The sequence below is a fragment of the Emydura macquarii genome, unplaced genomic scaffold (assembly GCF_026122565.2).
Source record: "Emydura macquarii macquarii isolate MOO-44397 ecotype Brisbane River unplaced genomic scaffold, CSIRO-AGI_Emac_v2 contig_374, whole genome shotgun sequence".
Taxonomy (NCBI): Eukaryota; Metazoa; Chordata; order Testudines; family Chelidae; genus Emydura; species Emydura macquarii.
In genome coordinates, this window is record NW_027130511.1 from 1,781,072 (window position 1) to 1,787,071 (window position 6,000).

At 39.5% G+C, this 6,000-nt stretch overlaps 1 long non-coding RNA gene across 1 annotated transcript in view; it reads right to left on the minus strand.

Annotated features, from left to right (window-relative positions):
- The window catches only part of LOC137142507 (uncharacterized), a 95,620-nt gene extending 93,351 nt beyond the window's left edge, over window positions 1–2,269 (minus strand). The window contains exon 1 of the long non-coding RNA XR_010916950.1: window positions 2,229–2,269. This is a non-coding gene — a long non-coding RNA (uncharacterized lncRNA). The remainder of the gene's footprint in view (window positions 1–2,228) is intronic.
- Between the last annotated feature and the right edge of the window lie 3,731 nt (window positions 2,270–6,000).

Sequence of the window (6,000 nt, forward strand, 5' to 3'; positions counted from 1 at the left end):
CCTCGCCCCACCTAAAGACAGACTGCAATACATTATGAGGGCCGAGAATATGAAAAGATCATTTTCATTTCCCTATTAATTCCCATTTGGAATGGCTTCTGCGTCTGCTAAAGTCTCTTTGGCAGCATGTTTGCTAATGACTGATTGCTGCCTTTCAACCCAGAAATAGGGCACAAGCAGGCAGATTTATTTTTTGTCAAATGTCTCTGTCTCTGACACAGCATTTCAGGTATCCTAAACAAACAAAACACCAAGCAAACAAGGAAACTGAAAGGAAGTGACTGTACTAAGTCCTGGAGATTTTGCAGCTGCATAGTTTTGTGCATTTGATAATGCTGTTTAGTTTCCTCCTCACACCCATCTGACAGCACATCTCCTTCCACGCTCTACATAGAGGGGCTCAATCATCCTGATGCTTGAATAGGATGGATGAATAATTGGGTGTCAAATCTGAACCTGCCTTAGCTCTCCTAAGCATTTAGAGAAGTTGAAATAATATGGGCTGTAAACATTTTTAGAAATCTTACTGGCTTTTCAGAATGTGCTTTATTTTTTATTCAAGAAAAAAATCATGAAAAGGGTCAGATTGACAGTAGTAGAAACTCTGTTCATAAAATAGTGAACACAGAAGCATAGGAAAAGCCATGTCAGATCAGAGTAAGGTCCATCTAATTTTATTATATTTTTAGTGCTGGTTGGGAATTTTTTTGATGAAAAGTTTCTTCATCAGAAAATACTGATTCTACCAAAACCAAGACATATCAGTATTGAAAAAACTTGTTGGAAAGCTTTGTTTGGTCAAAACCAGAGAGCCCATGCTCCCAGAATAGCCAATAGTCCAGTAGTTAAATCACTCAACTAGGATGTGAGAAACCCAGTTTCAAGTCCCTGCTATACCTGACTTGAATCTTGGTCTTTTACATCCCAGGTGAATGCCCTGGCCATCTGTGTCTCTCCCCACTACCCTGTGTATTTATGTGGCAGTTTTTTTTAAAGGCTTCATTTTAATTCCAATGAGGAACAAAAACAATTTTTGAAACCTTTAATTTTTTGTTATGAAATGGAATTAGTGTTTCTCAGCCATCCCTAGTCATGGAACATGACCCTCATTGTGCTAGACACTGTACAAACACAGAACACAAAGACAATCCCTGCCCCCGAAAGCTTACAATCTAGGGGCAGGTCTACACTGCTGGCAAAATTGAACAGCAGTCGATGGAGTCACGCAGGCTGTGCAGAGTAGCTTGTGTAACTCCTGTCAACGTCTTAACTTCCCTTTAGCACACTGCGGTGCTCCGATGGAGAATGCGTTCCCATGGACGCAGTGCTATGCTTTTTGGGGAGGTGGTTTTATTAGATCAACTACTGGATCAACTGAGCGTGTCTTCACTGCTGCTAAGTCAAACCTGAAAAATCGATCTGACAATGGCGAATTTGCCACCGTCGGTGTGTACATAGCCTAAGTATCTATCCTCCTTCCAAAAGTGTCCTGCACCAACTGCTTTAGAGATATGTGCAAATCCAACATAAAGACTATCCTGAAATAATGTCTGTAGGGGAAATTTTGTTCCAAAGCCAGTCAGTGGTAGGAAAAGTTTCCCTTACATGCTTCCCGTCAAAGAGCTTTACTCCTGCTGTGGCGGGACTAACTTCAAGGAAAGCAGGTAGTTCAGCAGGTAGTTCATTCAATCTTCTGCTCAGGCAGCTTGCAAAAAGGTGGGTGGAGAGGAAACCACTCTCAGTTGTGATTGGATTCATATGGACACAAGGTAACAGACGGAACATGCCAGCTCATTGCACATACTGTTGGCCACTGGTAGGCTGTCAGGATATAACAACTTTCAGCCATGATGACTACACTGGGATGGATTTAAACAGGTGATCTGGATGTGAAAGGCTCTGGCCTATGAAAGGTCCAGTAGTTTGTGCCAGCCAAGTGCCTCTGAATACACTTTGGCTTGCTAGAGCTTGGAATGTAAGCGGCATTCAGGCCTCTTTAATTTGGTATCCATATGTTCTCCACTTGTACCTTAAATGTTTGGATCAGACCATAAGGATGCAGCAAAGATCATGCCAAAACCTTCTCATCTGAGCTAAAGTGATGGCACAAGGGCCACCGGCTACATTATATGTTCACCCTTTTAAAAATATGAACCAGATGTTCAGTGGTGGTGTAACTTCAAAGTAAAAGCTAAAATCTTTTGTTTGTAACTGCTATTAACACCTACCTCATTTCCTTCAGCACCCCCAGGAACCTTTCATGCATACTGAAAGAAAAGAATGGGGGAGAATTATTGTGTCTCTCTGTCCTATCTACTTCAGAACTGGCTTGAAAGTGCAGTTTGCTATAGAGATCAGCAGCACCTTTGCAGTGTTGTCTGCAGCAGAAGCATTATACACACACACACACAAAATCTTTTTTCAGAGCTCAGTCATCGTAGATGTAAACTGTCACAGCTTCATAGCAAGAGTCTGTCAGGTCAGGAGAGGGGAAAGAAATGAAACAGATGAGTTTCCTTTGCAGTTTCCCACTGGAATAACACTGCTGAAATGCCAGGCCAGCTCTACTGGTTTCTGCATCAACAGATGGTAGATGGCATTCCTTGTGTTTGTTTCCCATTCAGTAAATCGCAGGTCACATATCGTTCTGAACAGATGGAAACTCACAGTCTTTGGCTGCCATAGAATAGGGAGTGAGGATATAAGGAGGGGTTAAAGGGAGGTGGGATGGAGTGAAAAGAGGAAAACAGAGAGAATGCCTTAAGATAACACAAATTCACAGCTGGTGATGTCTGCAGATACAAGGGTGGCAGTCGTGATTGATTAGATAGATAGATAGATAGATAGATAGATACTTAAAGCACTATTTTGATCGCTCATTTACAAGAAAGTAAACCCAAGAGCTTCAAGACTCATTTTGCCTCCCACCCAAATTGGATAGTTAAGGAAGGAAGAATCCCAAACTGTCCCTGTTGCCCTTCCCCACAGGGCAACATAGAATAGAAAGGAACTCCCCAAACTAATATACATTTTCCAGTTATTTGCCATCATGGTGTTTTAGATGGAGATAGTTGAAAAATGCCATATAAAAAGTTCCAGATTTTTCACATGTGAGTGAGAGAGATGTATTAAAACATATGGCACTTCTGATCATCTCTAATTAAAAAAAAGATAATGTAATTTATATTAATGTGTGCTTGTGTCTTCCTTTCTTTGTGAAATTTTGAAATGTTGGTGACATTTTTATTGCATTTTAAAATTCAGAAGTGCTTATCAAACTACAGATCACAGATGCAAAAAGTGCAAAGATTTTGTGGTTTTTTTGGTTGGAATTTGAAAATTGAATTTGAAACGTAATACAAAATTCAACTTTTGGAAATTTCAACCAACAACAGTTTAAAAATATATGCATTGCCTATAAGGTGGTAAGAGGGTCTGGATCCAAGTCATTTCACATGCATGTACACACACACACACACACACACACACACACACACACGTTACTCAGCATATGCAGATGCACTCTCTAAACACAGACTCTGCACACACACCGTACTGAATACAAACACACAGAGGGAAAAAACACATTATCTTGGGGCCATGAAGGAAGATTCTGACCAGATTGGAATGCCAAGAGTAAGTGATATGGAGCGTAGAAGAACGTATGTACAGAAGTATGGAAGTAGGGCTTTGTTGGATATGGAAAATCTGTAGTTTGCTACCATGGAGCACATTTCGTTTAGGCCATGTATCTCTGAACAGGCTGTTCTGCCACAAAGCCAGCATTCCTGGCCTTTGAGTGGCTTACACGGCTCTGGAGGCTGAAGATATATTTTCCTAGGTACCAGTGATTGACAATAAATAATAATAATAAGTAAATAAATAAATAAATAAAATAAAGTACTACCTCATAATAGAATGCTGCCTATGAGCAAAATGTCTGCACATCAGACACAAAATGGACAAAAGACCACCTCAGACTGAACAGGAGTATCACAGAAGATGCAAAACAGAAAAAGAAATATTTCGAGATGGTGTTCGTAGACTACCAAAAAGCACATGACAGTGTCCCGCATTCATGGATCATTGAGACACTGAAAAGGCACATTTCCTTTCTGCAGTCATCTTTTCGATAACTGGAATACTCGATACTACCTGGAAGGGAATCTCATTGATGAGGTCCAAATTAAAAGAGGAAGCTTTCAAGGGGATTCCTTATGCTCTTCGTGGTAGTGAGACTGTTGGTGACATGGCTGCTCCATTAGATAAATTGTGGTTATATCAGCAAACAGCAACAGCCAGTTAACTTTTTGTTATACATGGATCATCTGAAGCTATATGGATGGTCACAAAAGGAGATGGAAGGGATTGATGACATGTGGAAAAGTTTAGTGAAGATATAAAGTTATGGGCTGGCTTGGCTAAACGTGCACCAAGATCTGTAAATGAGAACAAACTATACAATTAGATGATGTGCAAATTAACAAAGGTATTATTAAAGGTATGTCTCAGCATGGCCCCTACGAACACTTTGGAATGAGGGAACTGTTGGAGTTGCAACATTAGGAAGACAAAGAAGAAGTGAGGAAAATATTACAGACAAATAAGAACTATTCTAAAGAAAAAATTAACTTGGCGAATTGGATAATTTTATCTGAGCAATTAACATGGGCACTACCAGTAGTATGGGAGGTGCTGGAGTGAGTGGAATCAAGAGAAGAAAAAAATTGAGATCCAAACAAGAAAACTCCTGGCAATGCATACAGTAATGAATACCAATGAAGATGTGGACAGGATGTATACCCTGCAATTTGATGGAGGAGCAAGTCTTCTCTCTGTGGAAGAGCAGTTGATAATTAATAATATAGCTTCAAAATATATGAAGAGTCAGTCAGAGTAAAAGATCATCTGGTTGCAACAATGAGTGATGTCCGAGGTGTACCCCAGCCCAAGAAAGTATAAAAAGGGAGAAGGCAAATTACCAAAGTAATACTCAAAAAATGTACACAGAAATTAATGCACAGACAATGGTGGAGTGTCAGCTCTAACCCAGTAACGATTGAAGAGTAACAAATCCATAGCTTGTAGAAGGATACCTGAAAAGAGAAACGGAGTCTCATTATGAGTGCACAAGAGTGGTCCTTGAGATTTAATTATGTTAGACACAAAAATTGACCAACAAAGCTACTCCCTAAACTGCAGAAGAGGTTCCAAAAAGGAAGAGACAGTGGATCACATGTTGAGCACCTGCTGGAGCCAGGCTGGGAGAGAATATATGAACAGACACAATGTGATCACCAAGTTCCTGCATTGGAGCCTCTGTGGCAAGTACAGATTTAATTGCCCCGTGCAGTATTATGACCAGTGCATTGAAAGCATTCTAAAGAATGAAGAAGCTAAGGTTTCACCTGATCCAGTAATTGTCACAGACTAAACAGAGCTGTCATATGGACTGAACATAGTTGTTCTAGAAAAGAAGACAGACAAGATGATGTTAATTGATATTGCCATACCAGCAGACAAATATAAAAAAGAAACAAGAAGAAAAAATGGTAAAGTATGAAGAACGCTGCTATGAAGTGGAATGATTATGGAAAGCCAGAACAAAGACAATCTTAGTGATTACTGGAGTATTTGGAGCAATCCCTGAATGAGCAGTTCAGGAACACGTTCAAAGGACAAAACATCATGATCAGCAACCACCAAAAGACATTGGTCTTAGGCACTGCATGAATTTTAAGGAAAGTCAAAGGTGAATGAATGACTCTGAGCTCCTATAATCCAAGAATTTTATGGAGGGTTTAACAAAACTCTTGACTACCCAAACCTTTGGAGTTGGTTCATGGTCAGGATTTATTTATTACTCATAAGGATAAATTTTAGATAGTAGCTTTTCTCTTTTTTTTTTTTTTTTGCTTAAAGATCTTGTAATACTGAGGAATAATAATAATTATTGTTATTAAAAAACCCACTCAAAAAAACCTGTTAAATGATTTTCTA